The sequence below is a fragment of the Spinacia oleracea genome, chromosome 5, assembly GCF_020520425.1.
Source record: "Spinacia oleracea cultivar Varoflay chromosome 5, BTI_SOV_V1, whole genome shotgun sequence".
NCBI classification, from domain to species: domain Eukaryota; kingdom Viridiplantae; phylum Streptophyta; class Magnoliopsida; order Caryophyllales; family Amaranthaceae; genus Spinacia; species Spinacia oleracea.
Window position 1 is genome coordinate 117,476,632 of NC_079491.1, and position 26,710 is coordinate 117,503,341.

The 26,710-nt window shown below is 37.7% G+C and overlaps 1 pseudogene; it reads left to right on the forward strand.

The window, feature by feature from the left end:
- The first annotated feature begins 4,986 nt into the window (after positions 1-4,986).
- Positions 4,987-26,710, forward strand: part of LOC110780943 (ribosomal protein S4, mitochondrial-like) — a 126,096-nt pseudogene continuing 104,372 nt past the window's right edge.

A 26,710-nucleotide genomic window follows, 5' to 3' on the forward strand; every position in this document is an offset into this window, starting at 1 on the left:
GCTCCAATATCTGATCATCCTTTGTGTTCCAGGCACCCCCATGATCTTGAACATGTTCCTGTTCAGATGGAACACGACGAGCTTTGGACTTTTTGGAGGATCTGGGTGTCCTTTTTCTTGGCCCAACTGTTTCAGGCAGTTCCTCTTGATTCAGTGGAACAGCATCCTCCTCTATGGGCATCTCCTTGACATCCCCTTCCTCATTTATTTCCATGAAGACAGGCTCTCTTTTCTTGTTCTCCTTCATTGCCACCCTCAAGCTCTTTCTTTTTCCTTGGGATCCTACACTCTTCCTGTTCCCTCGAGATAAAGGGACCTCTATTTGTTCGAGTTCCTCCTCCTCCTCCACTTCTTCTTTAACTACAGTGCCCTCCTGATCTTCCTCATCTTGTTTCTCTTCCTTTCCAGCCCTAATGACTTTACCCTGAACCACTTTAAGATTTAATAGATGGAGCATTTCAAGTTGAAGGATTTGGGTGGATTTTAAGGGAATCACAAAGTATGGGCTAAGGTCAACTGAGAAGCTTTTGAAGATTTCTGTGAGAAGGGAGGAATATGGAATTTTGAATTTGGGGATACAGGTGGATAAGTGTTTGATCATGATTGCAGGAAAGTTTATGGGAATTTTCCTTTCAAGACAATACATGAGACATGCATCAAACAGACTTGCTATGTTCCTTTTCTGAGTTCGAGGAACTACACCTCTCCACACAATATTAAACAGTAATTTTTGAAGAGGTGAAAAGCAGTTGTGTGAGGTGGAGGTGGATACTTTAGAATCTCCTCCAATGGAACCAACTATATCTTTCTCATCTACATTATCTATGGTCACTGTGATTTGACCTTTGAGCCACATATCAAAACCCCTATTGGGTGTACCAAACAGCTGTTCCAGATAAGAGGCATCAAATTCGATGCGAGTTCCATTCACTTTACTTGAACATACATTATCAACACATGCAAAGTTCTTGCAGAATTCTTTCATAGCTTCAGGAATTAAGGGGGATTTGGCATAGGTACTCAACAGACTTACCCATTTTTGTTGTTCAAGGATTTCCATCAACTCTTTAAATTTCGTGGCTTCACACCATGTTGAGTTGATTGCGAACCCCTCGACCAGGTTGTTTTCCTTTGCAGTGAGTTTCTTGGACCCTTTTGCTTCCCCCTGAGTTTGAGCATTCTCCTCTGTTTCCTCGATGTTTTCACCAGAAGCTTCCACTCGTCGTTTTTTGGATTTTCTTGTGGAGGATCTAGGGTTTGAGATTGGGGATTTCATTTCGATGTCAGTGTCGGTTTGTTCCCCCTGAGTGATTGCGAGCATTGGATTGTGGGATCGAAGAGGAATTGGCGATTGAATGGGTGTGGTATCCATGGGAACTGGAGATGAAGGGTTTCTCTTTCGTTTGAGGGAAGTGAGGTCAGTGTTGTTGCTTGTGAGAACCATGGTGAAGGTTTTTATAGGTGAAAGGAGAGGTGATGTCAGTGGAGAAGGCGTGTGGGAGAGAGAAAAAGGGGGTTGCATGGATTGAATGTGGAAAGGGAAGAGTTTCTCCTATTTATTGCCAATGGAACCGTTCCAAACATTCTTTGAATATGGGTATTTGGTTTTGAATTTTAAAAAATAAATAAATAAAAGATAAGAGGAAAATGTAAAAAAAATTGTGTTTGACTTTGACTTGCTTAATTTCGTATCTCTGACTTAACTAGTTTGAAAGGAACTGCTTACCTTGCTCATTTGGAGTGTGAGTGAATTTGCCACGATGGTAAGCTTCAACTATGTTTGCACACAAGATTTTGTGTTTGTAATAGTCTATATGTACCATGATTTTTGCTTTTGCCTTAGAGGAACTTCAATTTAGCAATTACCTTAGCTTGATCATTCCGAGTTCCATTCTCATTTTCTCATGTTTCTCTCTGTTCAAAGGCTTAGTTAAAATATCAGCAATTTGGTGATCAGTTTGGCAAAAATCTAGTTTGATCAAACCTTTCTCAACATTATCTTTAAGGAAATGGTGTCTAATGTGGATGTGTTTGACCCGGGAATGATGAACCGGATCTTTTGAAATACAAATAGCACTAGTGTTATCACAATAGATAGGAACACAATCATAGATAATACCAAAATCTCTTAGCTGTTGTTTTATCCATAGAATTTGTGAGCAACAAGCTGCAGCAGCTACATACTCAGCTTCAGCTGTGGATAGAGCAACAGTGTTCTGTTTCTTGGAACCCCAAGAAACCATGCATGGACCTAGGAACTGTACCATACCTGATGTGCTTTTTCTATTCACTAAGTCACCTGCATAATCAGCATCCGCATATCCTCTTAGCTCGAAAGATCCACTTCTTGGATAGTATAGGCATAGGTCATCAGTTCCTTTGAGATATCTTAGTATTCTTTTCACCGCAGTTAGATGGGACTCCTTTGGATTTGATTGAAATCTTGCACATAGTCCTACACTAAAAGAAATGTCAGGTCTACTGGCTGTTAAATATAATAGTGATCCAATCATACCTCTGTATTTCGTTTGATTCACACTTTTCCCATTTGGATCAGTGTCTAATCTGGTAGCAGTTCCCATGGGAGTGTGATTTACTTTGGCTGATTCTAGCTCATATTTCTTTAGGAGTTCCTTCACATACTTTTGTTGGTGTATCATGATTCCTTCCTCGGTTTGCTTGATTTGTAAACCAAGGAAGAAATTGAGTTCCCCCATCATACTCATTTCAAATTCACTGCTCATCAAGCTTGCAAAATCCTTGCACAAATTTTCATTAGTTGCTCCAAATAATATATCATCAACATAAATTTGAACTACTAACAAGTCAGTTCCTCTAGATTTTAAGAATAAGGTTTTGTCTATTCTACCTCTTTTAAAATCATTTTGAAGGAGGAACTTTGATAATCTCTTGTACCAAGATCTAGGGGCTTGTTTTAGTCCATAGAGAGCCTTATCTAATTTGTAAATATGATTTGGAAATTCGGGATTTTCAAATCCAGGGGGCTGTTCCACATAAACATCTTCCTCTAAGAAACCGTTTAAGAAAGCACATTTAACATCCATTTGATAAAGTTTAAAACCCATGAAAGCAGCAAAAGCAATTAAGATTCTAATGGCTTCTAATCTAGCAACAGGTGCAAATGTTTCTTCAAAGTCAATACCTTCCTGTTGGTTATAACCTTTGACCACTAACCTTGCTTTGTTCCTTATGATTGTTGCATGTTCATCTTTCTTGTTCCGGAACACCCATTTCAGCCCTATCACCTTCTGGTGCTTTGGTTTGGGTTCCAAGTGCCATACCTTGTTTCTTTTGAATTCATTTAATTCTTCTTGCATGGCAATGATCCAGTCAGCGTCTTCCAGAGCCTCAGTGTGATTTCTTGGCTCAAATATGGAGAGGAACGCGTGGAATGCGCAAAAGTTCCTTAGTTGTGATCTTGTCTGAGTTCCTTTTCTGATGTCACTCACAATGAGTTCCATTGGGTGGGACTTTTGATGCTTCCAAGGTTTAGGTTGAAATTGAGCTACTGGTGTTGTGGCATTTTCGTCAGTTCCTTCTATGACCTGAGTTCCCTGTTGGTCATTGTGGGGTTCCTCTGGTGTTGTTTCTGGATCTTCTTGGTTTTCTGCTTGTTCCTCTAGTACGGGAACTTCTTGATTTTGTTGAGCAGTTCCTCTAGCTGTGTGTTTGCTTGGTTGGAACTCCTCATCATTTTCTGCAGTACGAGATAAACCAATCTCGAAAAATTCTTGTTCCTGTACTATGTCAGTTTTGTTAGATTCATCAAATATTATATGTACACTTTCCTCAACACACATAGATCTTTTGTTATAAACTCTATAAGCCTTGCTATTTAAGGCATATCCTAGGAACACTGCCTCATCGCTTCTTTCATCAAACTTCCCCAAGTTCCTTTTTCCATTGTTGTGGACAAAACATTTGCTACCAAAGGCTCTAAAGTAAGAGATGTTGGGTTTTATACCTTTTAGTAGCTCATAGGGGGTTTTGTTTAGGATTGCTCGAATCATAACTCTATTTATAATATAACAAGCAGTATTGACTACTTCAGCCTAGAAGTTCCTAGGCAGGGAACTGGCTATTAACATGGTTCTTGCCATGTCCTCTAAGGTTCTATTTTTCCTCTCAACAACTCCATTTTGTTGTGGAGTTCTGGGAGCTGAGAAATTGTGGTCCATACCTTGTTCCTTGCAGTATTCATCGAATTTGTAATTTTCAAATTCTGTTCCATGATCTGATCTTATATGGATCAGTTGATGACCTGTGGTTTTCTGAATTTTCTTTGAAAATGTAACAAACTCATCAAACGTTTCATCCTTGCTTGTTAGAAATATGACCCAAGTAAAGCGAGAGTAATCATCAACAATAACTAATACATATTTTTTTCCACTTCTGCTTTGAATTCTCATTGGTCCACATAAGTCCATATGGATGAGTTCCAATGGTTTTGTGGTGCTTACCAATTTCTTAGATTTAAAGGAACTTCGGACATGCTTGCCTTTTGCGCATGCATCACATACTTTATCAGTTAGGAACTTGATTGAGGGGAGTCCTCGAACCAGTTCCTTTGATCTTAGTTTGTCAAGCAGAGAGAAACTAGCATGTCCAAACCTCCTGTGCCATAGTAGGGAACTTTCTTCAAAGGCACTGAGGCAGGTTAGATTGTTCCTGGGAACTGTATTGAGATCCACAGAATATGTGTTCCCTTTACGAGTTCCTTCCAAAATAACCTTCCCAGTGTTATTGTTTATGATTTGACAATTTTCAGAAGTAAAACTTACAGAGTTTCCTTTGTCACAGAATTGAGAGATGCTTAGTAGACTGTGCATCAAACCCTCGACTAAAAATACATTTTCAATGGCATAGGAACTTGACCTTCCAACTTTTCCAATTCCAACAATTTCTCCTTTCATGTTGTCTCCAAAGGTCACAGTTCCTCCATTGTAGGCTTCTAGTGAGAGGAATTTAGATTTGTCTCCTGTCATGTGTTTGGAACAACCGCTGTCGAGATACCACGAGTTGTTCCCCTTCACTAGAATTTCTTCTGATGGAACTTGATCAGTTCCTTCTGTTCTAGCCATAAGGCAGAGATTTGCAGTTTCTTCATTTGGTTGTTCCTCATCGTCTTCTGAGTCTGTTGCTTCGCCCCATGCAGCTATCATGGCCTTCTTGAAGTTTGGTCTGTTGAAGGTAGACTTGTTAAAGCGATCTTTGACCTGTTCCTTTCCTTTTCCTCTGGTCTTGTCGTTCTCCCACAGAGGGCATTCACGAATTTGATGATCAGTTTCTCCACATTTGAAGCAACCTTGCTCAGTTTTGGAACTAGTGATTTTCTTAGCAAAGTTCCTCCCTTTCTGGTTTCCTGGTTTGAAGTTCCTATAGAGCTTTCTCATTCTTCTAACCAGCATGGCAGCCTCTTCTTCATCTGGTTCAGATTCATCGAGTTCCTCAGCCTTTAGAGCAAGTCCTCGATTTCTAGAGCTCTCAGGAACAGCAGCTCCAAGATGCAATTCGTGTGTCATCAAGGAACCAGCAAGTTGTTCAATGTTGAACTTGGTAAAGTCCTTGGTCTCAAACAGTGCAGTGACCTTTGTTCTCCAACGATCATCTTGTGGCATGCTTCTTAGTATTTTTCTTACCTGTTCATCTGTGGGAATGATTCTACCAAGAAAAACTAATTCATTGGTTATGTTAGTAAATCTAGTGAACATTTCTTGAATAGTTTCTTTTGGAAGCATTTCAAATCTTTCATATTTAGACATCAAAAGGTCAATTTTGGAACGCTTAACTTCATTAGTTCCTTCGTGGGTTACTTGAAGTAGTTCCCAAATCTGTTTTGCGTTCTTGCACCCCATGACTCTGTTGTGTTCATGAGGTCTAAGCCCACAATGCAAGATTTTGACAGCCATGGCATTCATCTCATATTTATCAAAGTCTTCTTTAGAAAATTCAGACATTGGTTTAGGAACTACCTCGTTTTCAGCATTGGTCTTTGTTACCTCGAAGTCTCCAACTTCAATTACACGCCAAACTTGGTAATTTTCAGCTTTGATGAATATCTCCATTCTATTCTTCCAGTATGAGTAGAACTTGCCATTGAACATAGGTGGCCTTTGTGTCGAGTAACCTTCTTCCAGTTTCTCTTGTGAGTTCATACTTTCAGGAACTTGACTCAAACAGGGTTTCCTGTGTTTTAGTGAGTACTGGCTCTGATACCAACTGTTATTCCAGTAGGAACACGCACAAGAGGGGGGGGGGGTGAATTGTAATTGGAACTTTGGTAAAGTTTCTTGCGGAACTTAAGAAACAATCAAGGAACTGAGAATAGAGAAGACAATAACAATAATTGTGAAAACTTCTTGACACTAATCAAGAAGAGAATTCCTTTTATTATAGTAATGCCTCGATTACAATAATCTCTCCAACACAAGTTCCTCTCAAACTTGTGTTCCTCACAGTAATCTTCTCTGATTACAGCTCTTTCACTCCTCTCTCTCAGACTTAAACTCTAAGTCTCAACAAGATAACTCTATCCTTACTAATACAAAATACAATTTGTGTTTGGATAACTCTAGATATTAATGATGCTTTGGTGTATATATGGCACTTAGGAACTTTAGGATTAACTAGGACACAAACTGTTTTAGAAAAATCTTTGACAATGCGTTTTTAGGAAAGCAAGAACTCTTAGAAAGTTTGTGTATTTTTTCAGAAAACTTCTTGGCCTTATATAGAGTTTTGTCCTTAGGGTTTGTTCCCTTCAAAAACTCAACTGCCAACAACTGACACTTTGATTTTCACGTCCCTAGACTTGAGGAACAAGGGGAGACCACTTCCCACACAACTTCCTCAACTGCTGGACGTGTTTAAGACTATGTCAATCACTGAAAAATGTTTATTTATTTTGTCAAAATATTTAGGAGAAGTTTTAGGAAGATAAAAACTGTTTTTATTTAAGTAACAGAATGTGATGAAAATCTTAATTTTATTAAATAGGAAAAGATATTTTATTAAAAGTATTTTCCTTAAAACTGTGTTGCTTGATATTTTGACAAAAACACACGAGTAATCCATGTTCCTCTAGTTCCTTATATACTACTTAACATATTAATATATTACATATAATCTAAGCAGGATAAACTACCTAGACATATATGTCTTTCCTTTGGTGAGGCATTCAACTCTGAAGCTTCACTTGTTCCAGCTCAGGAACAATAATGAGTTCCTCTTATGTTTAAATAGGAACTCGTTGCCATGAGTCTGTAATAGTTCTTGTGAATATTCGGAACTCTTGATATGTAACTGTGTTGCTCCTCTTTTGACTTCAAACTGGAACAAATACAACTTCCAGCTCTGGAACTTCAGTGACTGTTCCAAGTGTACATTAGGAACTTCACCATCTGATTCAAGTTCCTATCCTAATAGAAACTTGGGCATTTACCTGTTCAAAGTCATTTAGCAACCATAATCAGGAAGTTTGCAATATGTGTGTGTCATCAACCAAAACTTAGGAACAACATTAACTCTCTGACCTGACCTGGGCATCTAACCTTAAAAGTCGAAAAGTAGCGAAGCATAAATTCTCGTAGATAATCAATTTTCTCGTTATTCGTGAAGGGTTCGCGGAAAGAATTGGGTTCGAGCCCCATAGCCCTGATGTGGCAAAAAAGACTGACTGATTCAACATAATGCCCGCATTAAGGTATAAAACTTGCCGTCTACTTTCAGGAAATGTTCGGAATAAGGAACTTACAATAGTTCAACGCCGCATTCTCCGAAATTTGAGAATGAAGAAAAGATCTATTAAGAAAAAGATTTATCCTAGAAAAAACCGTAACAGTTACATACAATTACAAACTACACGAAAGTTGTCCCTTTTTCATGGTAATTTACCCATCACAAAGATGCACAGAAGAACAAAACGAACTTCATATATCCCCTTTCTACTCATTCAATAAACAAGATTGGACGTTATTCTGGTTCGTCTACATTTTTGTGAAACTATTCCTCAAGCAAGGCAGGCGATAAGTCATCGAAAAGTGTGTGTGAATAATGGAATAGTAAACATTCGTCATTTGAAAGTTTCCCACGGCGATATAATATCTTTTCAAGAAAATTACGCGAGAACCCGCGATAAAGAAATAAGGAGATTTTTCTATATCAAAATATCAGTTGAAAAAATCATAGGCAAATTAAGGGTTCACCGGGTAAGAATGCGGAGAAGAAGCAAAACAGAATGGTTCCGCCGAGTAAGAATGTGGAGAAGAAGCAAAACAGAATGGTTCCGCCGACTCATAACTAAGAAGAAATGCCGCCTACTACTAAAAGACAAAGACCAGTTTTTGCAAAAGTTACATTCTTCTATGCAAAAAGAAGACTTTAAAGAACAAAGAAGTTCAACACCAGGGATGCATATTCCTAGTAATCACGCACCAATATCAGAAAATTTGCAGCAACTTGGCCCGACTTCAAATTTGTTACATTGTGTTGAAGGAAATAATGCCCTTGATCCAAGTATGCATTTAATGGTAAGTCTAATAAATGCGGTTCAGTGTTAATTATACAAGTTAATAATTCAGTGAGATCAAGTGAACTGAATGCCTAGCTAGAGGCGGCTTCAGTTCAAGTGGAATTAATAATATTAATCCACATCTTACTCTTGACTGAACCCATAGGGTCACACAAATAGTACGTAAACGGATCAAGTATTTAATGGAATTAAATACTCCATCTATGGATATTCGGAATCGACGGATCTTGGTTCCAGTGGGAGCTTAGATCGTCGAAGGCAAATTATGAATACTCCGGAAACGATGATATTGCCGGAAACGGAAATATGGATCGTATCGGAAATATAAATATTATCCAAGTCGTAGATGTTGCCGGAAACGGAGACATGGTACGTATCGGAAAATATTATCGGGAATGAAAATATTGCCAGAATCTGAAATATTGCCGGAAACGGAAATATTGTCGGAATTGGAAATATTATCGGAATCGGAAAATAATTCCGGAAACGGAAATATTAAATATTTGTTCGAAACGAAAATTTATTCCGAAATCGGAAATATTAAATATTGTTCGTATCGGAAATGAATTCCGGAATCGGAAAATTAATCGGAAGCGCGATGTACGAAATAAACATCGGACGAGCTTGCTAGACGTAAGTGTTAGGTTATGATACATATGAACAACATAATCATGCAGAAAAACCTTATATGCCAGGAATCATATTAATTGCACATAATCATATAATTAGTTTAGGATGCATACACTTTGTAGCGTGCCCTCCCTAGCTGCGCCCGAACCGAACAAGAACAAGTCTTTAGGACTCCAAGTGTCGTCCCTCCGTATAAAGTCCACAGCACGTCCGGATCCTCCTCAAGATTGACCAACTAGTATCGCCCTTAAGGTACTTAAGATTTTCGGCTAATATGGGCAATATTATGACTGAATTTTGCTCTCAAAATGTCACACTGAATACTTGAAAACTCGTCCATAAATTGTGAACCTAGGCACATATTTATAGGGCTATGGAAAGGGATTTAGAATCCTATTAGGATACTTATTAGTTTAATTAGAATTTCATTAAAACTCTTTAAAACTTATTCTATCTATTAGGATTAGGAATTAATCATATCATAGAACGAATTCCATTAGCTTTAGGATTCGTATTGAACACAAACGTTGCACGACCACGAGCATGACGCACAACCCGCGCAAGCCTTGCGGCCCACACGAGCAGGCGCAGCTCACAGCCCACGAGCGTCAGCCCACCCGCGCGCGCGCCTTGGCCTTGCGCTGGGCCTGGCGTGGCCTTGGCTGCGTTGTGTTGGGCGCTTGGCTTGCTGGACGCGGGCCTGAGTTCGTGCTGGGCCTTCGTCTAGCAAGTCTCGTCCGATGCTAATTCGTACGATGCGCTTCCGAATAATTTCCCGATTCCGGAATTCATTTCCGATACGAACAATATTTAACATTTCCGATTCCGGAATTAATTTCCGTTTCGAAAAAATATTTAATATTTCCGTTTCCGGAATTATTTTCCGATTCCAATAATATTTCCGATTCCGACAATATTTCCGTTTCCGGCAATATTTCAGATTCCGGCAATATTTCCATTTCCGATAATATTTTCCGATATGTACCATGTTTCCGTTTCCGGCAGCATCTACGACTTGGATAATATTTATATTTCCAATACGATCCATATTTCCGTTTCCGGCAATATCATCGTTTTCGGAGTATTCATTGTTTGCCTTTGACGATCTTAGCTCCCACTGAAACCAAGATCCGTCGATTCCGAATATCCATAGATGGAGTATTTAATGCCATTAAATACTTAATCCGTTTACGTATTATTTGTGTGACCCTACGGGTTCAGTCAAGAGTAAGTTTTGGATTAATATCATTAATTCCACTTGAACTGAAGCGGCCTCTAGCTAGGCATTCAGCTCACTTGATCTCACTGAATTATTAACTTGTTAATTAATACTGAACCACATTTATTAGACTTAACATTAAATGAAGGAAATATGTCCTTCACCCAAGGTGCATTAAGTCTAATACCAAGGTTCAGATTAATTGCGAACAATTAATTCAGTGAGATCAAGTGATCGGAACAGCTAGCTGGAGCAATGCTTCCGATCAGTGAGTTCTAATGGATATTGAACTCACAACTTACTCTTGACTGAACCTACAAGGTCACACCAATGACACGTAACAGATCACCTGATTAAATGAATCGGAAATTCATTTAATAGCTTTTCGGGAATTAGTTGGAAACGTATTATACGATACGACCTTTGTCGGAATCGTATATCGTATCGCGAATATTCGTAAGCTGGGCGACACGAATAAATCGTATCGTACGACGGTGATTCTTCGTATACGAAACGATAAATAATATATCGGAAATATATTAAATCGCGAATACGAAAGGCATCGGAGTTGCCGGCCCGTCGAGCCAAGCACGTAAGCGTGCAAGGCCCAACGAGCCAGCAAGCTCGCGAGCAAAGGCGAGCAAGGCCAGCCCATTGGGCGCGAGCACTCAACAGCACACAACAGCGCATCGCAGCAACGAGCGAGCAGGCCCACGGCCCAGCTGCTCGGCGCGCGCGCTGTGGGCTTCGGCCTGCAGTGTGTCGCTGGGCGCGGGCGTGCGGTCCGTGTTGCTTGGCGTGCACGGCTTGCTAGCCGGCGTTGCTTCTTAGCTTGGTCGGTTAGTAAGGTTATGTAAATAACCTTACAAACTAATTTCCAACTTAACACAATTCATATTACTCAAACCCTATAGACACAGAGAACCCTAATTATCTCTGTGCCTCCAAAGTGAGTTCTTCCCAAAAGCAAAGTATCTTGATCAATTGTGTAAGCTACGATTATCAAGACGGATCTAATCGTGTCGGTGAACCAAGTAGAGGAACGACAAGTGGAGTTCTTTGTTCGTGTTTGTTGACAGATTATTGTGGAAAACACGCTTCGAATGTAAGTTTGCTTAATCTGTGCTTTATACATGTTTCCTGGCTTTGGGGATTGTTCCGCACATGTTATTATGTTTAACTGTATTCCCCTACAGTGGTATCATGAGCCTTATGTATTCAAAGCATGAATTAACATGATGATTATTGTTTTTGCATCTGTCGAAATTTTGAATTTTTTGTTGATTTTTCTGAATTTTTTACGAATTATTGGATGAATTGCGTATAATCAGGTCCGAAAAAAAAAATCATCGCTTTTTCGATTTTTAAAACCCTAATCTGATGGAAAACGATTTTCTAAGATCAACTCATGAGAATAGAATTGCGAAAACAGGCCTCGAAGTATCGTTTTTTGGGCGTTTTTGTTAATTTTTTATTAAAAATTAAAAGTGTCGAACAGTAATTCAATTAAAAGGTCGACCTAAACTACTCGGAATTGCTTGAAATTTTGACACAATGTTGCTGGGTAAATGCTTGATCTATGGTAAAATTTCAGATTTTTGCAATAAGTATAAACCCTAATTTTGCCTTTCCCCAATTCGTAAAATTTGCAACCCTAATTGAATTTTAATTAATTTTGGTTTAATAATTCGGTTAATTGGGGAAGGGGGTATAATTTCATGGGTCAGTGGCTAATTTTAAAAATTATTGCATTAAAATTTTGAATGGTTTCGTTAATTTTAATCGCACTTAAACCAAATTATTAATAATCTGAAATTTAATTGTTTATGAACGATATAAAGTTTAGGATTTTATTAATTAAAAGTTCAAACTTTAAAGTTGATCCGATCGTGCTTGAAAGTTTGAATATTGTTAGCCCTTGATTTAATAATTTTACGAAATTGGATTGTCGTTAAAGTTTATTAAATCGTTAAAAATCGTTGTTTTTCGAAAATAAAAATCGTAACCTTTTGAAAAATAAAATTAATGCAAGTTCGTGAATTAAATTTAATTTTAATTAAGTTGGTCCGTATTACGAACCAAAAACACGAACATGAGCATGATGGAAGTAAGGCTCGTCGAGCCATACGAGGCCATTGCGCTCAGGCCGAGCCATGCGACACGGGCAGCAACTGAAGGAAATAATGCTCTTGGTCCAAGTATGCATTCTATGTTAAGTCTAATAAATGCGGTTCAGTATTAATTAACAAGTTAATAATTGAGTGAGATCAAGTGAGCTGAATGCCTAGCTAGAGGCCGCTTCAGTTCAAGTGGAATTAATGATATTAATCCATAGGTTACTCTTGACTGAACCTGTAGGGTCACACAAATAGTACGTAAACGGATCAAGTATTTAATGGCATTAAATACTCTATCTATGGATATTCGGAATCGACGGATCTTGGTTTCAGTGGGAGCTGAGATCGTCACAAGCAAGAAATGAATACTCCGAAAATGATGATATTGCCGGAAACGGAAATATGGATCGTATCGGAAATATAAATATTATCCAAGTCGTAGATGTTGCCGGAAACGGAAACATGGTACGTATCGGAAAATATTATCGGAAACGGAAATATTAAATATTTGTTCGAAACGGAAATTAATTCCGGAATCGGAAATATTAAATGTTGTTCGTATCGGAAATGAATTCCGGAATCTGGAATTTAATCGGAAGCGTATCGTACGAATTAGCATCGGACGAGGCCCGCTAGACGAAGGCCCAGCACGAAGCCAGGCCATCGCCCAGCGAGCCGCACGCAGCAACGCACGCCTCGACCAGGCCCAGCGCAAGGCCAGGCCCAGCCAAGGGCGCGCGCGCACGCAGCACTGCACATGGGCTGTGCGCTTGTCGTGGGCCGCAAGGCCTGCGCGGGTGCACGGCTTGTACGATGCGTGTGCGGGAAATCCTAATTCTATTAGGATTCGTGCGCAGATTAAAATCCTAATCTTATTAGATTTTCTTTGTTATTTAGAGTCCTAATAAAGTTCTAATTAACAAATCCACATCCTAGTAGGATTACAATTCCTTTTCCATACCTCTATAAATAAGGGCCTAGGGTCATTATTTATATACAAGTTTTCAAGTATTCAAAGCTAGGATTTTTAAGCAGAAAAATCAGCCATAACTCTTGCCCATTTAGCCGAAAATAAGTAGTACCTTAAGGACGATTCTAGTTGGTCAATCTTAAGGCGGATCCGGACGTGCTGTGGACTATCTACGGAGGGATGACACTTGGAGTCCTAAAGACTTGTTCTTGTTCGGTTCGGGCGCAGCTAGGGAAGGCACGCAACAAAGAGTATGCATCTAAACTATGCTAAATGATTATGTGTAAATAATATGCTTTCCTGGCTTTATGGTTTTTTCCGCATGATTTATGAATTGTCATATGTATCATAACCTAACAGTGGTATCAGAGCCTCTTATTATTTTCATAATCTAAATTGCATGAACATAGCTAAATATTACAAATTTGCAAGAATTAAAAGGGGTGATTAATTTTCGTAATTGTTAATTAATTGCAAATTGCGTTTATTTAATTATACGTACGCAGTTTTTCGGCAGTTTCTTCGTTACTCATCCAAATCGAGTGATTTTTGTGTCAATTTCGCATGTAAAAGGCATTCTAAAATTTTGACAAAATTAGTATTTTTCGGCCGAACCCAGAATTCTCAAATTCGAAGCCTAACTATGACTTTTCGGAGGTTTTAGTTTTTCGAATGCAAAATTTCGTAAATTTAAGATGTTAAATTAAATATTTGCGATTCTTGTTGATAAATCTTGAATTTTTGATTGACCTACTGTATATGTTTAACAAGTTTGAATGCCTAGCCTTGTTAATTATGCAATCTAATTTGTAATTATGATTAATTTGTTGAAAATTGGAATAATTTAGAATTAATTTGATTTTCATAATTAGTTATAATTTAATTAGATACCTATGATTAAAAACCACCATAAAAATTGTAAATTTATGTTTAATTTTAATTTTTATGACCTAGACTTGAATCCATGTTAATCGGAAATCAATTAAATAATAAATTTTCGATTTTTCGCCCTAAAATTATGAAATTAATATTATTTATTAATTTGTCATTAATTTTGAATATAAATTTTTAATTTTTATGCGAATCGCTCATATAACTTGCACGCACAAAGCAATGAACGCTACGTGTAACCCTTAAGGGGTGTTGTATAGTGCGGGCATGCGACGACGAGCAAGGGAGCTCGTCGCCCATGCGGTACGAATGCAGCGAGCAAGGGCATGGTGCACGAGCACAAGGCAGTAGCCCTACCTTGTGTCGTGGGCTGTGAGCAATGGGCGTGTGGGCAGGGGCGAGAGCAAGGCACGAGCAGTCGTGTGTGTGCAGCAAGCGTGCTGCGCCACAGCGCGCACTGCCTCGCGCAAGCATGCGGAGCCTCGCGCGCAGCCAGCGCAAGCTCGCGTGCCACGAGCGCTACGCACAGCGTCAATGGCTCGCGCGCAGCGAGCGCCAGCTCGCACACTGCTGCCTCGTGCGATGAGCGCAAGTTCGCGTGCGGGAAAGGCAGGCGCGCAGCGAGCGATGGCTCGCATGGATCGAGCGCTGGCAAGCGAGCGCAGCGAGCGATGGCTCGCGTGCATCGAGCGCTGGCGCGCGCAGTGAGCACCAGCTCGCGTGTTCGATTGATGCCTTGCGATGGTGAGCAGCAGCGATGCGACGTAGCGCATGGGCTGCGCGCACATGGCCAGCGATGGTTGTGTGCGTGTGGCCCATGGGCGTGCGTTGCGTGGGATTGTTGCGTTGCGATTAGATCGTTTTGAAATTTTAATTTGAAATTTTCAGTTTACGTAATTTTAATTAATTTTAAAATTAATAATTTAAATTAATTTCTTGGATTTTAATTTTGAATAATGTAATTATAATAAATTTTATTTATTCTAATTATTTTACTAAAATTAAAATCATGAATTAATTTAAATACGACTGAAATTAAATTAAACTTTTTGGATTCAATTATAAATTTTTATGAGCTTTAAATTTTAATTAAATTTGTATGTTTCCGCTTAGACTAGAAATACATTTTTATGTTTAAAATTAGTAAAGCATATGAATTTATTGGTTTAAGTGGGAGCCCTTTTAGTCATATACTCTTGATTAGGTCTACAAATCCTTAAGGTTAAAACAACTTGATTAGAATTAATAAGGACTGAATAATTTGTAGATTATTGGTGCCCTTGATTAATTGCTGCAAATATTTATGTGATGCATAATGTGTTTTACTAACCAGCTATGTGGGCCATTCATGATAATGAATGGGTGAATGGTATATATTGTATATGTACTGTTTTGCAGGTTATGGAGTGACTAATATGGCCCAAATAGGATAGAAAATATGGTCTGCGTACCATTAATTTGAATGTAATTGGTCTAAAGTACCAAAGTTGTTTTTCAATTCAAATATGGTCTGCGTACCTTCAAATAGTTGTAATTAGTTTTAATTATAGCTTATCCCATTTGAAGAAAATGGTGCCTCCCACGGAGATTTTCAAGACGGACTTTGAAGTTGAAGCTTCAAGATGAAGTCGGGCCATACTAGATCACATTTATCTTATGCATGTTTTAAGTTATTTATTGCTTATAAATATGTCTTAAAATGCATGAGATCAAAGCTTGATTATGTTGCATGATTAAGGATTTTAGTTCACTTAAAATCTAACCAACATAGTAAGAGCCTTAAGTTCCAAACTTAAAAATTGAGTTAAAAGGTGCCATGCCAAAATATACACTTGCTTGGATATCCTTTACATCAATCTAGTAATAGTTTTCGCTCAGCGAGGTGTTACTTATTGGTCCTAAAGGGGCAAGGTACACAAATAATTGTGAGTACATGTTAGTTTTGGTGAAACTCAACGATATAAGTAAGGAGTCCTTTTATGTCGTGGAAAAATCGATAGGTTTACCTAATAAGTTCTTAGTCGTACCTATCAACCAAGAATAGTTTCTAGACTATTAGCAAAAGGCTGTTGCTTACCTAAGATGTTTTAGGATTAAGTCGACAAACAGTGCTTAGTTCTTCAATGATTTTAGGGTCTTGGAATCATTTTATTCACACCTGCCGGAACACATAATTCGAATAAAATGCTAATGACTTGTTTAAATTGCATGATTGCTTTCATTTTCAAGTTATTATTCATGATAAATGTTTAGACTTTGCATGCTTCAATGTATGTTTTAATTATTGTTTATAATTAAATATCTTGCACTGCAATAAATCCTTTTAGAAAGGTAACAGTAAATATCCTCGATTGGTAGTGAATCCAAGAACGATTCACGGAAATGAGAGAAAGTGAGCAATTTAAAATGTACCTTTCTTATAGCGACTTTTATGGTTGTTTTCGAACATCAAAGTCGAATGGCAAACCAATTGGTGCTTGTCAATTCAAAATACACTGTAGTTTTGAGATCATAAAGCATTGAGTTTAATACGCTCAGCTTTACCAATGGTTAACAACCTAATATCTTTGTCCATTTAATTCTCGAATGAGTCTAGTCCCTAGACATTCGAATAGATCGATGCTTAGAGAACTTTAGAAGCTTCTGGTAAGATCATCTAGTTGAAACTTAATATTCAACATAAATTAAATGGTAAGAACCTTGTTGGGGTGACATTGGACATGTCTAACAAAGTATAAAAGTCAACACTAAAGAATTCAATTCTTAAGACTATAAGAAAGGGTACAAGAAATAGGAAAACGAGGAACATATGAAAGGAATTTACGATTCCGTTTCTACCTATAAGTTTATGTTTAAAGAGAAATGACCTAGCAATCAAACTTCCTTGGTATCATATACCGCTTGAGGTTCTTACTTCGGTAATAACTCAAACAATGGAAGCTAGGATACACTAATGACCTACAAGTGGGAAATGAAGCATGGCGATGCTACATTAGTTGTAGGGTCATCTAGTTTGTTTTAAGTCCTTTCAAAGGCTGGAACTTAATGGCTATTTTGTTCCATAATCAACATACCTAAATTTCTGTTTTCAAACACAGAAAGACTCACATTCAAGAAAACCAAAAACAATGTTTGTTTGTTTATTTGAATGAAATGGTCAATTACAGGTTGAGTCAATATGCTTGATTAAAACAAACAACTCTTTAAAGAACTTTACTAGGTTCAAATCAACCCCTTCATTTGAGTTCCACTAATCTTTGGCATTGTTGCTTAGACCATATCAATAAGTTAACATTCAAAAGCTCTATTTTGATGGACTTTTGAAAGTTCATTGATTTCTAAATCAATTTAAGACAACTAGTCTTACTTGTTGAAAGTAACAAAAGATATGAACTATTGTTAGAACGCCTAGACAATAGAGTTCAAAGCTAAAGAAAGATTTTATGACTTTATTATTTCACATGGATTTGAGTGAATATAGGTTTATTTACTCAAATGTGATATAAGTTGAATCTGTTTGGCTAGTTCAAAGATTCACAAGTATAAAATCCACTTGGCAAGAAATCATAAAGATCTAGGTTAGATCATGTTGATGATTACTTGAGACCAAATATGATCATCAATGATTGTGTGTTATAATTTCACGATCTAGCTCCATAAGATATGGCATATCTACGTTGGAATGATCGAAGTCAATTAGTACTTGATTCAATCAATGATGAATCATAAAGACTTTTCCTATAATTTCTAAAACAAAATGCTCAACTACCACCAAACTAAACCAAATTCGTCAAAGCTATTGAAAAGTAATTTCAGAATAACTTTTCATAAAATATATCTAGAGAGTTGCAAAACTCAGTGGGAGCTTAGTGTTTGTCATTCGACAAACTAAGGCCCAAGTATAGATATATGTTTCATTATGATTTATTCAAATGAGACACAAGGGTATTGTTTCTACCACGAATTTTTGAAAACATAATGTTTGTTTGCTCGAAATAATGTCCTTTTGGAGATTCGTTTCCAAAATAACAAGTGGGAGAAAATAGACCTCGAAAGTCTTCGAGGCAAACAACAAACATAAACGGACATTCCGGAGGCTTTTCGAAGTGCTTCAGAAAATCCGAACTTATTCTGTAAGGACTTTACAAGTGGCTTTAAAGAATAGACATCTCTTAGAAGACTTTACAAGTGCTTCAAGGAGAACAGAATATTCAAAGGACTTTCAAGTGGATATTGATATTCTATTGTTTGATGTTCTATACCCAAGTAGGCATAGAGTTCAAGTCACTGAAACTATGAGATTCTTCTATTAGATAGTGAAGAAACATGGAGTTTAGGTCACTGAAGCTATGCAATTCTTCTATTAGATAGTAAAGAAACCTACAACTTGCAGTTAAACTATTAATGAGTTTGTGACCTGTAAGAAAGCTATGACGAAACCCAGATTCCCTAAAATGGTTAGAGGCCATATATAGACTCAAATGTTTTAGATGGTTAAAGGCCATAAAACATAACCAATGTTTTGATGACAAAATTGAAATTTTGTTGATTTGCAAGAATAGTTTCACACCTATTGGTTGCAAGTTTGTTTTAAGGATAAAAACCATCAAACATGGAATTGTGTTCACACACAAAGATAGATTAGTTGCTAAAGGTTACAAGCAAATTCATGGCATGGATTGTGTTGAAACCTCATGCATAATCGTAATGCTCAAGTCTATAACTCAAGCAATGATTGCATATTGGTACATATGACAATTGAATGACAAAACGTATTCCTCAATCAAATGTTGGAAGAAAACTATGTACATGGCATGTCATAGGATTTGTGGATCCAAATAAATGCTTGAAAAGGAATGCTAACTTATAAAATCTAAGTACAGATTTAAGCAAGCAATTGGGAATTGGAACTGTATTTTAGTGAAGCTAATAAGCATTTTAGTTTCATAAAATATACATGATTCTTATAGATATATAAGAAGTTTAGTGGGAGTACGTAAAACTTATTTGGTCCTATGTGTATCACACATATCTCTCCATTGTGAAATAACATTCAAATGCTAATGACTTAGGTTTGAAATTATTCATCAATGATGGACCAAGGCGAAACTTAGTACATACTGGGTATTAAGATCTATTTACAAAGATCTTATGATATTGTTTAGTAATGGCATTTACTAAATCAAACACGAAAGACTCCATTGGAGATATTCGATCCATATGAATAAATCTAAGTAATGAATGTTTGAACTATGTATAAGCATTTACTAAGTAAAAACATCAAAGGATCTTAGTGAGATTCTTAACTTATATTATATGATAAAGAATTTAGCTGGATTCAGTATCTACTGAAATTGAATGAGCTAAAGTTACATGAATACAATTCAATTGAGAATTATTCTGCAAAAGAATTTATCATGTATGATATAATATGAGGATCGCCAAAAATGTATCATATGACTTTAGGCATGACGAACATATACCAATCTCTATTGATCTAAGTAAAGATCAACTAGATTGAGATCAAGAATACTTATGGTACTTAAAAGGGTACATAGGAATAGTTCTTGATTCAAGGAAATAAAGATGTGCTAAATATTGATGCTACACGCATAAACACTGGCAAAGGATCAAGCAAGACCCTTTGGAGTTAACCATTGACAAGGACGAGCTAAAGAGCATCGTGTTTTGAAATGGCAACATGGATTGAAGACCATGAGTTATTGCGTGGGAAATTAAAATAATAATTTCTATGTTCTAAGATATAGTTGGAGAGTCTTCCACATATCTGTGAACTGCTTGGATAAGTAGATCCAAACAAAGCATCACTAGCAACCTATACAGTTGAAGTAAAAGTAATTATTGCCTAAGAAGCAATAAAATAGAGTTGTTTATATGAGTTCTTCATTGAACTTGGGAAGATCACATGTCTGTTGACTTAATGGTTCTTCATTGCAAAATGCGTAGAACCACTAATGTAGAAAGAAAGACTAGATCACAAAATAAACATACTCAAAAGTTCTTATCATCATATCTCGAAGAACATTCGATGAAAAGGATGTTAAGATTGGCAAAGCGTGATAACTAAACCTATGCAACAAGTGAGAAGCAACACTCACGTTGTAGCACTGGAAATCAAGCATAGCTTTGAATTCCATGAACTGTTTTAAAGATGGGTTTGAGGCCCATGGTTGTAAAACAATGGGGTTGAACATTTATCATATATGAAATGTATTTTCATATTCCATTTAATCTTGGTTTAGTATTAAATGATGAGTCCCTTCAATTTGACGATATATTCAAGATAGACTGTCAGGACCAGTCCTGTGACTAAGAAATGTTTATCAAGTGAACTTGAATGTCAAAGGTTGAAAATGGTCCTTAGTCGGAGTTTTCTATAAAGATGGACGCATAGAAAACGTTAGACGACTAGAATGCAAGATGACTAGTAGTTCTGTTTCTTGAACTATGTGGACATGGCAATGTCATAATCATTTGCATAGATACTTACTTTGGGAAGACTAGTATCGGACAGACCTATGAAACTTTACTGTAAGAGATGAAAATCCGTCATAAGTAAATTTCATTAAAATTATTAGACACTAAATCCTCAATACCTGAGTGATTTGAGATTACTTGTTTGAGAACTGGTTGCTTTGACGTTGACCAACCGTCGCACCGTAAAAGGAGGCTATAAAGGCAACGCTCAGGTAATCACCTATCAAACGAAGTCTAATATCCAGATCGCAGGATTGGGATTGTCCTCCCATAAATCGGGATTAGATGCTTAAAAGTTGTACAAGGCCACTCGGAGAGCTAGAAATTGTGAAATGCATGGCCGTGCTCGGATGAATCATAGGCTATGATTATCTGTCTATTTGATCAGTTGAACTCTGAAACCGAGGAACACCTCTGGACATAATAAGGATGACAACTCTTACCTTATGTTCAAGAGCAAGCATCGAGCGACAAAGGAATTAGGAAATGCACACTTGTCCCTAAGGACAAGTGGGAGACTGAAGGAAATAATGCCCTTGGTCCAAGTATGCATTCTATGTTAAGTCTAATAAGTGCGGTTCAGTATTAATTAACAAGTTAATAATTCAGTGAGATCAAGTGAGCTGAATGCCTAGCTAGAGGCCGCTTCAGTTCAAGTGGAAATAATGATATTAATCCACAGCTTACTCTTGACTGAACCCGTAGGGTCACACAAATAGTACGTAAACGGATCAAGTATTTAATGGCATTAAATACTCCATCTATGGATATTCGGAATCGACGGATCTTGGTTTCAGTGGTAGCTGAGATCGTCACAGGCAAGAAATGAATACTCTGGAAACGATGATATTGCCGGAAACGGAAATATGGATCGTATCGGAAATATAAATATTATCCAAGTCGTAGATGTTGCCGGAAACGGAAACATGGTACGTATCGGAAAATATTATCGGAAATGGAAATATTGCCGGAATCGAAAATATTGCCGGAAACGGAAATATTGTCAGAATCGGAAATATTATCGGAATCGGAAAATAATTCCGGAAACGGAAATATTAAATATTTGTTCGAAACGGAAATTAATTCCGGAATCGGAAATATTAAATATTGTTCGTATCGGAAATGAATTCCGGAACCGGGAATTTAATCGGAAGCGTATCGTACGAATAAGCATCGGACGAGGCCTGCCGGACGAGGGCCCAGCACGAAGCCAGGCCATCGCCTTGCAAGCCAAGCGCGCCACACGAACAGCCAAGACCACGCCAGGCCCAGCGCAAGGCCAGGCCCAGCAGGCCATGGCAGCGCGCGCAGCAATGGGCTGCGAGCATTGCTGCAGCTCGCGTGGGCTTGTAGCTCGCGTGGGCCGAGCGACCGTGTGGGCTGTGCGCGGGCATGGCCTACACGCTTGCGGGTCATGCTCGTGTAGAGTTTGTGTTCGCATACGAAACCTAAAGAGTATAGGATTTGTTTAATGATTAAAATTCCTAATCCTAAAAGATAAATTAATTAAATAAGAATTCTACTAGGATTCTAATTTAATTAATTCGTATCCTAGTAGGATTCGATTCCATGGTCTATAAATATGAGTTAAGGGCTCATAATTTATATCGAGTATTCAAGTATTCAAAGTGATTTTTGAGAGCAAAAATTCAGTCATATAATTGCCTACAATAGCCGAAAATTCTAAGTACCTTAAGGGCGATCCTAGTTGGTCAAGCTTAAGGCGGATCCGGACGTGCTGTGGACTATCTACGGAGGGACGACACTTGGAGTCCTAAAGACTTGTTCTTTTTCGGTTCGGGCGCAGCTAGGGAGGGCACGCAACAAAGCGTATGCATCTAAACTATGCTAAATGATTATGTGTAAATAATATGCTTTACTGGCTTTATGGTTTTTCCGCATGATTTATGTTTTGTCATATGAATCATAACCTAACACGTCGCCTATGCGGCACGAAAGCAATGAGCAAGGCCATGGTGCACGAGCACAAGGCAGCAGCCCTGCCTTGTGTCGTGGGCTGTGTGCAATGGGCGAATGGGCGAGGGCGAGAGCAAGGCACGAGCAGTCGCGTGTGGGCAGCAAGCGAGCTGCGCCACAGCGTGCACTACCTCGCGCAAGCGTGCGGAGCCTCGTGCGCAGCGAGCGCAAGCTCGCGTGCCACGAGTGCTACGCCCAGCATCGATCGCTCGCGCGCAGCGAGCGCTGTTGTGCGTGCAACGAGCGCTGCGCCCAGCGATGGCGTGCGAGTGCTTGTTGCGGCATGCGACGAGCGCTGCGCCCAGCGATGGCGTGCGAGTACTTGTTGTGCGTGCGACGAGCGCTGCACCCAGCGATGGCGTGCGAGTGCTTGTTGCGACGTGCGACGAGCGCTGCGCCCAGCGATGGCAAGCAGCTCGCTATTGCGACGTGCGACGAGCGCTGCGCCCAGCGATGGGCTGCGGCAGCATGCTCGTGCGTCGAGCGCTGGCGCGCGCAGCGAGCACCAGCTCGCGTGATGCCTTGCGATGGTGAGCAGCAGTGATGCGACGCAGCGCATGGGCTGCGCGCACATGGCCAGCGATGGCTATGTGCGTATGGCCCATGGGCGTGCGTTGCATGGGGTTGTTGCGTTACGATTAGATCGTTTTGAAATTTTAATTTGAAATTTTCAGTTTACGTAATTTTAATTAATTTTAAAATTAATAATTTAAAATATTTTGTTGGATTTTAATTTTGAATATTGTAATTATAATAAATTTTATTTATTCTAATTATTTTACTAAAATTAAAATCATGAATTAATTTAAATACGACTGAAATGAAATTAAACTTTTTGGATTCTATTATAAATTTATATGAGCTTTAAATTTTAATTAAATTTGTATGTTTCCGGTTAGACTAGAAATACATTTTTATGTTTAAAATTAGTAAAGCATATGAATTTATTGGTTTAAGTGGGAGCCCTTTTTAGTCATAAACTCTTGATTAGGTCTACAAATCCTTAAGGTTAAAACAACTTGATTAGAATTAATAAGGACTGAATAATTGGTAGATTATTGGTGCCCTTGATTAATTGCTGCAAATGTTTATGTGATGCATAATGTGATTTACTAACCAGCTATGTGGGCCATTCATGATAATGAATGGGTGAATGGTATATATTATATATGTACTGTTTTGCAGGTTATGAAGTGACTAGTATGACCCAAATAGGATAGAAAATATGGTCTGCGTACCATTAATTTGAATGTAATTGGTCTAAAGTACTAAAATTGTTTTTCAATTCAAATATGGTCTACGTACCATCAAATAGTTGTAATTAGTTTAATTATAGCTTATCCTATTTGAAGAAAATGGTGCCTCCCACGGAGATTTTCGAGACGGACTTTGAAGTTGAAGCTTCAAGATGAAGTCGGGCCATACTAGATCACATTTATCTTATGCATGCTTTAAGTTATTTATTGCTTTAAATATGTCTTAATTATGCATGAGATTGTGGCTTGATTATGTTGCATGATTAAGGATTTTAGTTCACTTAAAATCTAACCAACATAGTAAGAGCCTTAAGTTCCAAACTTAAAAATTGAGTTAAAAGGTGCCAGGCCAAAATATACACTTGCTTGGATATCCTTTACATCAATCTAGTAATAGTTTTCGCTCAGCGAGGTGTTACTTATTGGTCCTAAAGGGGAAAGGTACACAAATAATTGTGAGTACATGTTAGTTTTGGTGAAACTCAACGATATAAGTAAGGAGTCCTTTTATGTCGTGGCAAAATCGATAGGTTTACCTAATAAGTTCTTAGACGTACCTATCAACCAAGAGTAGTTTATAGACTATTAGCAAAAGGCTTTTGCTTACCTAAGATGTTTTAGGATTAAGTCGACAAACTGTGCTTAGTTCTTCAATGATTTTAGGGTCTTGGAATCATTTTATTCACACCTGCCGGAACACATAATTCGAATAAAATGCTAATGACTTGTTTAAATTGCATGATTGCTTTCATTTTCAAGTTATTATTCATGATAAATGCTTAGACTTTGCATGCTTCAATGTATGTTTTAATTATTGTTTATAATTAAATATCTTGCACTGCAATAAATCCTTTTAGAAAGGTAACAGTAAATTTCCTCGATTGGTAGTGAATCCAAGAACGATTCACGGAAATGAGAGAAAGTGAGCAATTTAAAATGTACGTTTCTTATAGCGACTTTTATGGTTGTTTTCGAACATCAAAATCGAATGGCAAACCAATTGGTGCTTGTGAATTCAAAATACAATGTAGTTTTGAGATCATAAAGCATTGAGTTTAAACGCTCAGCTTTACCAATGGTTAACAACCTAAAATATTTTTTCCATTTAATTCTCGAATGAGTCTAGTCCCTAGACATTCGTGTAGATCGATGCTTAGAGAACTTTAGAAGCTTCTAGTAAGATCATCTAGTTGAAACAAAATATTCAACATGAATTAAAATGGTAAAGAACCTTGTTGGTGACATTGGACATGTCTAACAAAGTATAAAAGTCAACACTAAAGAATTCAATTCTTAAGACTATACGAAAGGGTACAAGAAATAGGAAAACAAAGGATTAGATGAAAGGAATTTACAATTCCGTTTCTACCTGTAAGTTTATGTTTAGAGAGAAGTGACCTAGCAATCAAACTTCCTTGGTATCATATACCGCTTGAGGTTCTTACTTCGGTAATAACTCAAACAATGGAAGCTAGGCTACACTAATGGCCTACAAGTGGGAAATGAAGCATAACAATGCTACATTAGTTGTAGGGTCATCTAGTTTGTTTTAAGTCCTTTCAAAGGCTGGAACTTAATGGCTATTTTGTTCCATAATCAACATACCTAAATTTCTGTTTTCAAACACAGAAAGACTCACATTCAAGAAAAACAAAAACAATGTTTGTTTGTTTATTTGAATGAAATGGTCAATTACAGGTTAAGTCAATATGCTTGATTAAAACAAACAACTCTTTAAAGAACTTTACTAGGTTCAAATCAACCCCTTGATTTGAGTTCCACTAATCTTTGGCATTGTTGCTTAGACCATATCAACAAGTTAACATTCAAAAGCTCTATTTTGATGGACTTTTGAAAGTTCATTGATTTCTAGATCAATTTAAGACGACTAGTCTTACTTGTTGAAAGTAACAAAAGATATGAACTATTGTTAGAATGCCTAGACAATAGAGTTCAAAGCTAAAGAAAGATTTTATGACTTTATGGATTTGAGTGAATATAGGTTTATTTACTCAAATGTGATATAAGTTGAATCTGTTTGGCTAGTTCAAAGATTCAGAAGTATAAAATCCACTTGGCAAGAAATCATAAAGATCTAGGTTAGATCATGTTGATGATTACTTGAGACCAAATATGATCATCAATGATTGTGTGTTGTAATTTCACAATCTAGCTCCATAAGATATGGCATATCTATGTTGGAATGATCGACGTCAATTAGTACTTGATTCGATCAATGATGAATCATAAAGACTTTTCCTATAATTTCTAAACAAAATGCTCAACTACCACCAAACTAAACCAAATTCGTCAAAGCTATTGAAAAGTAATTTCAGAATATCTTTTCATAACATATCTAAAGAGTTCCTAAACTCAGTGGGAGCTTAGTGTTTGTTATTCAACAAACTAAGGCACAAGTATAGATATATGTTTCATTGTGATGAGACACAAGGGTATTGTTTCTACCACGAATTTTTGAGAACATAATGTTTGTTTGCTCGAAATAATGTCCTTTTGGAGATTCGTTTCCAAAATGACAAGTGGGAGAAAATAGACATCGAAAGTCTTCGAGGCGAACAACAAACATAAACGGACATTCCG